We start from the raw sequence: 10437 nt of genomic DNA, 5'->3' as shown, positions 1-10437 counted from the left end.
TCTTCTCTCTCCCCTTTTTACCCCCTTGTCTCTCTACCTCTATTTCTCTCTTCTGTATTCCCCTTTTCTGTTGCTTTCCAGTATTATACTTATTTTTTGAATTATTTTTCTTTTCTTTGGTTGTTTTTTTTAAGTCTTAAATTCTCCATTCTCTTTCCCCCCTTTCCTTTTTCTTCCCCACATAGAATTACTTTTTCATTAAAGATGGCTTCTTCTTTGTCCCAGTCTTCTGGTTTTGCAGTCTTTTCTTGTTGTTTCTCATAGTTCCAAATCTCCATTTCTAAGAATTGAAAGACGAAGCCAAAAGAACCCTTCCCTTCTTGTGCATCTTCTTTGTACTTTTTAAGTTCCATTTTCAATTCATCCAGAAGTGGTGCCATTGTATAAATTTTTAAACAACCACCCAATTGATTTTAGTCATTCAAATATAATAACCAAAAATCCAAAGATCACCAAATAATCCAAATACACGCAAGCTGTTTCTTTTTTGCTCCTTTTCTTTCACTTTCTTTTCCTGGGGTTACTATTTAGTTGCAAAGTTTCAGTTAAAATGTATCTTTTAGAAGTCTTGTTGAAGTTTTACTTTAGATTCTTTTTAATTCCAGGCAGTCTCCTCCCTCTTCCAGATCCTGCCCTTATTCTTTTTCTCCCCCTTCCTGCTTATGAAAAAGAAAGTTTTTAATGTCCAGAAATCTTTATTATCCCTTTGGCATTTTGTTTTATTTTCAACTTAATTGCCTATTGATGTCAAAGCGGATTTTTCCGATTTCTTATTTAAGTCTCTTAGTTGTCAGTATAGGGAAGGAGAGAGAAGGGAAAAAAAGCCAAACCTTTCCCTTTTCACCTTCCTTCGCTGCTTCCGACTCTTCTTTGGGAGCCATGTTATTTTTTGTAAGTTTAAATTCCAGGGTACCTTAGTTGTTGCTTTTGCAATTTAACCCGGCCAGAACTTTCACTTCTTATCTTCCTCCTGCACATTCTTTTCCGGTCGAGTTCTTCTTTGTGGTGGCCATTTCTGACCACCGCTGCAACCGCCTTCGGGAAAGGGAGTAATGGCCAGCTGAGGAGGAGAGATGCGGCTCTCCTCAACCCTGTTGGCGGTCTTCCCCCTCTTCACCACCTCTATGGGGTGGCTTAGCCCCGAAACCAGCAGGCTCGGGGCGCTCCAGCGGCGAGCCCAGATAGAAACAGCGCACGATCGCGGATTTCTGTCTGTCACCGAAGGCCTTCAAACCGGAAGTCCCTTAAACAAATCATTTAAATCTGAATATCGGGATATTCTGAAAGACTTTTCCCCCTCCCCCCTCCTTTCTGTATACATGCATAAGCAGATTTTTTGGCCTGCCTGCTCTAAAGTAAGTCCCATTAAGTTCAATAGGACAGTGTATGTCAAATCTTGCAATCTTAAACTATGAAACCATGTATGTTTATGCTGCTTGTCATAGTCATGAAGTATCACTATGTTTGTCCTGTATATGTATGTGTGTGCGTGTGTGTATGTGTGTGTGTGTGTGTAATGGTTTAATATGGGAGTGCCAGTTGATGTGGATATGTGACATAGCCTCTCTGTGAGGTGTTCCTGATGCCTGCATTGACATCAATATACAATGAGGTAAATGCCACCCATATCTATACGTAGGCTGGTGTCTAAGTCTATTTGTCTTTAGGTGAAGGGGCATGGCGTAATGCCTATCTTTGGCAAGAAGGAGCTCTGTTGTCATATTTCTGTACACATGAAGGGATGCTATGCACCAGATGTCTGGCTCTCTCTTCCGTTGGCTAGAGTTTGTACTTGTCTTCTCACTTTCACTCCTTGTATGTGTTCAAATCTGGGGTAAGACCCTTGGCTGCTGCTTTCCATCAGAGACTAACCAGTTCCTCCTTTATTGGGTGGAAAACCCCTCCCAAATAACTGACTCACTTATCAGTAACAATCCCATTCCCATTGATTGCAGGTGATCTTGAAAGGGAAAATATAAGCAAAATTGCTTATTGATATTAATATTATCAAGAGTTTAAGGTGACAGAGAATAAGTATTGCTCAGGCTGTGACCATTTAATTCACTGTTGTTTCTGCCAGTAGATTTTCCAAGGTCTTGTAGGCCTTCCAAAATCTATAAAAACTTATTTTAGTAGAGCAAAATGGATGTGTATGTATGAGTGTATGTGCGTGTTTGTATACATCCTCATAAGTAATATTGGTTATCTTAAATTATCCATCCTTTGCTATTATCTCCATCCCCAATCCCTGATTAGCTGAGTTGCTATACATACCGTACAAATTTAACAATTTGTATTTTGTGTATGTTTTGAACCAATATACCAAGATTTCCTTATCATTTGAATTTTGTACATTTCTGACTTATTGTTTTAAAAATGCACTTTTTCAAATTTTGTGGTGCCACAAGTTTGTACATATTTGTTTATGCATTCATGAAAATGATGTACACAAATCTATCATATTAAGAAAGTTTGTTTGCAGAAGCTATGTAACATTAGGCAGAACCATCAACCAAATGCAGGCAAAATTGGATAAATGTGTATACCACACTACATTCAGTGCTGGATGGAAACTTTAGGAGGGGGGAACCCTCAAGTTTGACAAATCAGACTTGACCAATCTGCAAAAATCAAGAATCAGAGAAGGTGACAAAATTATAAAAATCAAGTCTGAGAGAATAGGAAATATTTCTCTATCCGTTATAATCCATTCCCCGATTGAAATATACCTGTACATTCATTCTACACTAAATATCTCTGTGGCTCATTGTTTTCCTATTCCATCCACATCATGAACTATAGGAGTTCCTTCATATGCTGGTTTACTGACAGTCACCCTGGTACTGTGTTGTGGTTAAATCTGGAAGTCAAGTTCTAAGTCCCTCTCAGGGAAGGGACCCAACCATTGGGTGATCTTGGACCAATTGCTCTCCCTCAACCCAGCCTACTTTATTTTTGTTGGAAAAACGGGAGGAGGGAGCATCACATATGTTGTTTTGAATTGCACAATATAAAGTGGGATATAAATTAAATACAGAGAGGCTGAAAACAAAGCTAGCGCACTTGAACTTGCAGGTGGCCATTTTGTGGATATATGCCTTTAACAGGAATAGCAAAGAACTTGTGTTATACCAACCTACCTAATCATAATAAATTTCCAAGCTTCTGTACAATCACCCATGATTTCAAACCGTTAAAAGACTATTTACAATGCATGGTATACATTCTGTCTATAAGAGGCTAAAGAGTTGGAAATCCCTGGGCTGGTCTATGGAGCAAACTTTACCCTAGCAAATGCAGTGAGGAGCATCCATCATTCATATCACCATGTTTCAGTCTCTCTGGCACATACACTAAACGGTGCAGCCTTTATCTCTGCAGAATCTTGCCTGCGGAAATACTTTTTTACACACACACACACACAAACACACACACACACACACACATGAACTGTCCCTCTTAATGGAGATACGTGTTTATTAAAATGTTTGCTTCTAAATTGGGCCCTTGTGCATTTTTCTCCTTGTGCACATTAAAGAAGATACACTCATGGAAAAGCAATGAGGAAAGGAGGGAGGAATTAGTGGGTGTACAGATGTTGCTTTTTCTTTATTTGCTTACTTTATTTTTAAACCATCACATTCCACTGTTCAAAGCACTGAACAGTGAAAACCAAATATAATAAATAATTGTTGCAGGCAGTATAAATATAATAAACTTAGCATTTATGATATGAATATAAGCATTCGCCATCATTGGCTGCACCACCAGCTAAGATTACTAAGAATTTTACACCAGCAACATACAGAAGACTATGTTTTCTCGCCTTCTGATGATAGGTAGGGAAATGTAACCAACCTTCTAGGAATATAAAATATTCAAGGACAGACACACACTACCTCTTGTTCCTGTCCCTCCCCAAGGGACTCTGTGCTATGGAAATGTGGGGAAATGCTGCTTTTACATATGGATTATGAAATACGGTAACCAATGTGGGATAGAAACTAAGCATGTGTTTCAAATACTAAAAGCAATTGTGGTAGGAACCTTGGGTAGCAGTCATCATAATTCAAGTATACTCAAGCTAATGTGACTTTCAGAGGTGAAAATGCTTAAGTGGCTCTGATGCTGGAGAACCCAAGGAATCTAAAGCTCTGTCATTATTCACCAACACAAGTGATTTGTAAAAATAACAAAGGCAGGATACAAATTAAAGAAATAATAATTGTGAGGTAAGTAGGCAAAAAAGGGCAGGTCTTCCTATTTATGTTCCCTGGTCAGGAAAAAGAGATCTTGAATGTCCTCCCCCTATTAAGGGGTATGAATATGGTTTGGGATCACTGGATTTGGCATACTCTTGTTGACCCCTTCTCACAGAAAACTAGTCTTCAAGATTTCCAGGGAGAGGAGACAAATGGGAGAAATCTGAAAAATTTTATCACTGAGTTGCCTTCCTAAGGATCTCTGTAGGTTAAGACTCAATTTGGTTGATAATTTTATTCTTTTCAATAGTAATTGGGGTGGGTGAGTGAGGAACACTTTGTTAGAGGGTAGCTAAGCTGCTTCCAAATTCTCCCATTCTCTTCCAAAAAATGGCATCTTCTTCCATGACACAATATGAGCAGCGCCCCATGTTATTAAAGCTGTACTCATCACATTTTCTAGCACAATTTTCATTGGGGGATGTAGGAAAGTGATTTTGGACTGTTATTTCCCATTATTCCTTATTGTTGACTATACTGGGTAGGACAAATTAGTATTTGGAAGACCGTGTTTTTTTTTCTTTTTATGATCCTGTGATCCCTTAATTCGGGGTAGAATCGGGGTGACTGAATGGAGCTGAGGGTTTAATCGTCGGATGCCCTTTCTGATGCCTACATGGAGTTCACAGCAGATATTTTCTCTTTGCGCTCTTGAGAAACATCTGCTGTTAACTAGGATTGTCTTCACCACTAGACTACCATGCCATTCTAGAAGACCATACATTCTGTGCACCTTTAAATCTGAAATAGGAAACTGGTTTATATTGGAATGGAAAACCTCCAGCTCCAAAAAATGCTTGCACGCCTAAGATGCTTGCATGCATAAACCCACATATAAGCCTACTTCTCCAAAAACTTCAATGCAGCAAAGCCTGAGGAAAAGGAAATACCCGTTTCTTCTTTGCCTGCTTTCCTACTTCGACTAACCAACGTTGTAACCTTTGCTATTTTCTGACCTCATTTATTCATCACTGTAAAGTCCATGGTGGAGAGTCAGATTATCAGACAGCCCAACTATTACACTGAGAGGATTGCGGACACTTTTGAAGGACTGCATCGCGAGGATTCTGGACAGCCCAACCTGGTTTCCATCAACAGAACTGTCACTTTCCATCACTCCCTCCTGACCCCACACTTTAAACTGAACTTCTTAAGTAAGCCTTCCCAAGGAAAGGAAAGCACAGTTCTCAGCAGGATTTTTACTTAGATCTCTCTAGGGAGATGGGGGCAGTGGGGTGTTTTTAAATAGAGAGACTTTTGCAATCATTTTTTCCCCCTGGATATAATTGTGTTTAGCTCCCACAACCTGAGCCAGACAGGGTTTGTAAGGGGAAAATGCAGCATTCCTTTTGCTAAGAGCACTTATAAGGAAGGCTATTTCTTCCCTTCTGTTACCCTGAGGAAGGAATAGGATGGAATCAAGGAAGGCAAAGGCCTGGCCCAGATATACACTGCAGGAATGGGATGCATGAACTAACAGTAGAGCACACTTCCCAATTTCAGCCCCAGGACTTAGATTAAGTAGGCCCGAGAAATTCTCAGTGATCTCAGTGAAGATAAAGCATAAGCTGTTCGAAGCTTTAGTCTCCTGGCTTGGACTTCAACTACCAAACGCCTCAGCATACATCAGAGATTATGCTATCTGTAACGTTTAAGTACCATGAACCAAGCAATTCTGGCTGCTCAGGGTATTATTGGCACTCATTAAGATCATATAACATTAGCGTCACATGTTCCGTATAACTGCAATGACCACATCCATATTTTTCAGCAATAACTACAGAATCAGCCAAAATTGAGCAAGACCACCTCTGATTACAGCTGCAGTTTTTGGACATGATTGGGTAGCTATTTGAGCTCTAAGTTTTCAGCGCAAGCCAAGTAATGGGTTGGAGATTTCACATACAGGTAGTCCTCAACTTACAACAGTTCATTTAATAACTGTTGGAAGTTACAAAAGCAAAAGTGGACTTATGACCCCTTTTCACACTTACAACCATTGTAGCATTCCCCTGGTCATGTGATCAGAATTCAGCCACTTGGCAGCTGACTCATGACCGTTGCAGTGTTCCAGGGTCATGTGATCATCTTTTGCGACATTCTGACAAGCAAAGTCAATGGGGAAGCCAGATTCACTTAACAATCAAGTTACTAATTTAACAGCAATGATTCACTTAATAACTATGGCAACAAAGGTTGTAAAATGGGACAAAATTCACTTAACAAATATTTCACTTAGCAACAGAAATTTTGGGCTTAATTGTGATCGTAACTCAAGGACTATCTGTTATATGTGCACACCATAATAGGCATGCATAAATATTCAGGCAGTTCTCAAACTTATTACCACAATTGGGACCAAAATCTCAATTGTTGAGAGAAGTGGTTGTTAAAGGAGACGCCCATGTGACTACTTGACTCAACTATCACAAGGTATGTCAGACACGAGAGTCCTCTACTGAGTACTAAGTGTTCTGCTTTCTGCTCAGAACAACTCTATGGCCTCCAGCAAGGAAGAGATTGGTCAACCAGAAGCCTCTGTTTCATGTAAGGTCAAGTAAGCTAGCTAGGTCAGCATGGAAGCTGCTCTGGGCAGAAGCAACAGTGCCTGATGCTCTGGTTTCTGTACAGAGAGAAGTTTATGATTACTCAGGAAGGGGCCTTTTCAAGAAGTAGGTTGGGAGGAGGCAGGCAAGTGAAGGTAGGTGCTGTCACGTGTCCCACCAAATCCAGAAGTTGTCCTGTTTCTTCACAACACGTATTTGCAAGTCTCCTCCCCAAGTTTACATTTCAAGAGTGGCATTTGAAGGCCCATAGAAATCTCCATTTTTGTTATGTCCAGGCTTCCCAAATAATCAGCCTCCAAACATCTTTAACGTTCAAAACCAACACGTGCTCCTGGATTTCGTGAAGTTTCACACATGGCTTTGTCTGTGAGGAGGAAAAATTATTGACTGATAATTCTCATGCAGGAAACCTCGATGCACTTCCCTTTTCCTTGCTGCAGAAGGCCAGCACATTTGGGGCGGCAATAATGGAGCCGTCCTTGTGGAGAGAACATTGATTAAATGGGACACATTTTGTAAACGGCAACCCAGCTTCTGCAGGCTGCCTCCTTCCAGCCCTCTCCCATCCCCTCTGCCTGACTGTAGTGGCTGCGCAAGAGGTCTTCACTCTTCAGTGCAGGAAGGCTATGCTGAAAATCGAGCCCCAAAGACAAACATTCCCAGGAAAGCCAGAGAGGTCACTGGCTTCTTCCTGACTCCGCAGGCAACAGATGGCTTAGACCAGCAAGAAAGCTTGTTTGTCTTTCTCGGAGCAACGTTGTGTTTTTGTTTCTTTGTTTTATCTGTTCTTATGCCCCCTCCCCAAACAAATGCACTAGTAACTGTTAATGTTTTATAAAAACATTTCGTCTCACTTTTCAATATGTGGCTTCTGATATGATAAACATATCACTTTTTAAACCGCCGATGATATGTCCTTGTAGCAGCCTAAGATTTTATGCGTTTCAGGGCTGCTTGCATGGTTCGTTCTCCCTGCTTTTAGCTCCCCCCAGGTTCCAGAACTCTGAGACCACAGCCAGGAATCTAGCACCCAAAGTTTCCTAGGTTAAAGGAAAAGGAGAATGTTTCTTTTAGGCATTTCAGCCTGCTGCTCCTTAGTGTTACAGAAAAATCTGACATGTTATATGGGCCACTTTGACGTAACTGATCACCTCTTTCTCATTTAAGGAGTTTATGAAGACTGCGTCTATGCTTCACAATTGGACAAGTGTTGTTCTTGCTCTATTAAGCAAAGGGGAAGGCAACAAAAATAAATAAATGCAGCAATTACAGCAGGTTCAGTTTGTTAAGTGTGCTTGAGAAGTATTGGGGATGACTTCTTTGCTGGCAAAGCCCTCAATATTCTGATGAATGAAGTATAAGATGGCAATGAATAAAATTTGGAAAGGGCAAGATGGCTTCATGCCAAGCAATGGATGTCCCAATCATTTTTTTGTTTTTCAGCAGATCACTGAGAGATGTTTGCATGCGAGAAAAGGTATGAATGCCTGCTAATTTAGAAAAAATTCTAAAGCACCTGAAGGCCAGACAAGGAATAATGGATGGAAACTGAACAAGGAGAGATTCAACCTGGAAATAAGGAGAAACTTTCTGACAGTGAGAACAATCAACCAATGGAACAGCTTTGCCCTCTGAAGTTGTGGGAGCGCCATCACTCGAGACCTTCAAGAAGAGATTGGACTGCCATTTGTCAGAAATGTCATAGGGTCTCCCGCTTGGGTAGGGGATTGGACTAGATGACTTATAAGGTCCCTTCCAACTCTGTTAATCTGTAAAAAAATGTGTGATAAAAGCGAATAAGATTGAATAAAGGAATGTTTTGCATGAATATGAAAGTTGGTTATGGAATACAATAAAGGTAGTATATATGTCAGATGTTTAAGGAATGACTCAGCATTGAATAGCAAAGCATTGAGCAAAGAATATGACAAGGATGAGTAAAGTCTTGTTATTTGTTTAAGGTGTTTATAGAGAAATGAATAAGGAGCTCGTGGAGACATTACAGGTGCGTTGGTTGGGGACATCCACTTTTGTATACAAATGGTTTTGGCTGAAAACAAAATGATTTGCAATAAGTGCTGAATAGATTGTACCATGCAGTGAGAATTTTAAAAAGTAGTTCTGTTTGACAAAGAAAATAGAATAAACAATTGTCCATTATATATGAACTATAAAAAAGGAACAATTTGTGTATCGTGGTAGAATGTTTACTAAAGATGGGGGGAAAAAAGAAATTTTATGATGTGCAAATGTTGCCAAAACACCATTTGTCCATTTGTTGCCAAAAACACCAACCAATGTTGTTGCCCGCACCCAGCAGTGATTTCCTCCACTTGGTAGCTTGGTCAGTGGTCACCTATTCTCTCTGTGATCTTTTCTGCAAGGAAAGGAGGTATTGCCTATATGCCGTTAATTTCATCCTCTCCTCTTCCTGCCTGCCTAGAGCTTACTCCCTAGTGCCACCAGGGAGGAAGTGGAGGAGAATGCTAAAAGGAATGCTGTTCTCATATGAGACCCAAGCTCAATATTCCCAAACTAAAAAAGGAGGGTGGGGAGGAAAGGAAGGAAGGAAGGAAGGAAGGAAGGAAGGAAGGAAGGAAGGAAGGAAGGAAGGAAGGAAGGAAGGAAGGAAGGAAGGAAGGAAGTGTTATGTCCTTGGAACTGACCAAAGTTCCCAATCAAGTCCATCTATACCGCGGGGGCGTTTACAGCTCCCATTGGCTGGCTCCCTTCGACAGTCGGCTATAAAAGCCGGCTGCTAGGTCGAGCCAGCCGCTGTTCGCTGGAGCATGTCTGCTTGTTAGTATGCAGACGCGACAGCCCTTTATTCTGTTGAATAAAGCCTTTACTTGTGAATGCTCTGGTTTGGTCTCTCATTCCTCAATACTTAATACTGGCGACGAAGGTGGGATACGACTAACCAGAAGCATTCCATTGAGCTGAAATCACGATAGCAACTGAACCGCAGCCGCGAAGCAGAGAGCTCGGTCAGTTCGCTAGTTAGCTGAGTGAAAGTGAAGCGTCTGTAGCCGCTCGCACTGAAAGCTACAGAGAGAGAGAGAGAGTGAAGTCAGGCGCTGAAGCTACAGCCGCCCGCCGGAAAAGAGCGCGAATTCAAACTGCTGTCGTTTGAATTCGAAACCAAGCGAAGCCCGGCGCTGTGTCCGCAGCCGCCCACGCGCCCTGAGAGCGCGAAATTTGAATCTCTGTCAGTGCATCCGCCAACGTTTTCCAGAGCGCGAGATTCAAAAAAGATTGCTGATAGTCACAGCGTTACAGCTAGAGCCTCTAACGCTCACTAACAAAGAGCTGAAATCATTGAGCCAGGTGAACCGCTGCAGCCACAGCCGCCTGCGCTCACGTGAGCACGTATTGGGCCTCGTATACCCAGAGAGAGAGGGCAGTCTACCCTTGTCTGAGGCGCCAATATGAACGCTAACCCAGCATTTCCGCCTTTTAAACCGGATGAAGAGAAGTGGGACTCTTACAGAAGCCGGTTCAATCACTATATAGATGCCATCGGTCTGGCTGACGCAGCGGAACACCGAATTAAGTCATATTTCCTCAGCTACTGTGGAGCAGCAGTTTTCGATACCGCAACAGCCCTC

The sequence above is a fragment of the Pseudonaja textilis genome, chromosome 2, assembly GCF_049901715.1.
Source record: "Pseudonaja textilis isolate UNSWEBS1 chromosome 2, rPseTex1.2, whole genome shotgun sequence".
NCBI lineage: Eukaryota > Metazoa > Chordata > Lepidosauria > Squamata > Elapidae > Pseudonaja > Pseudonaja textilis.
Note: the sequence above shows the minus strand (reverse complement) of the source record.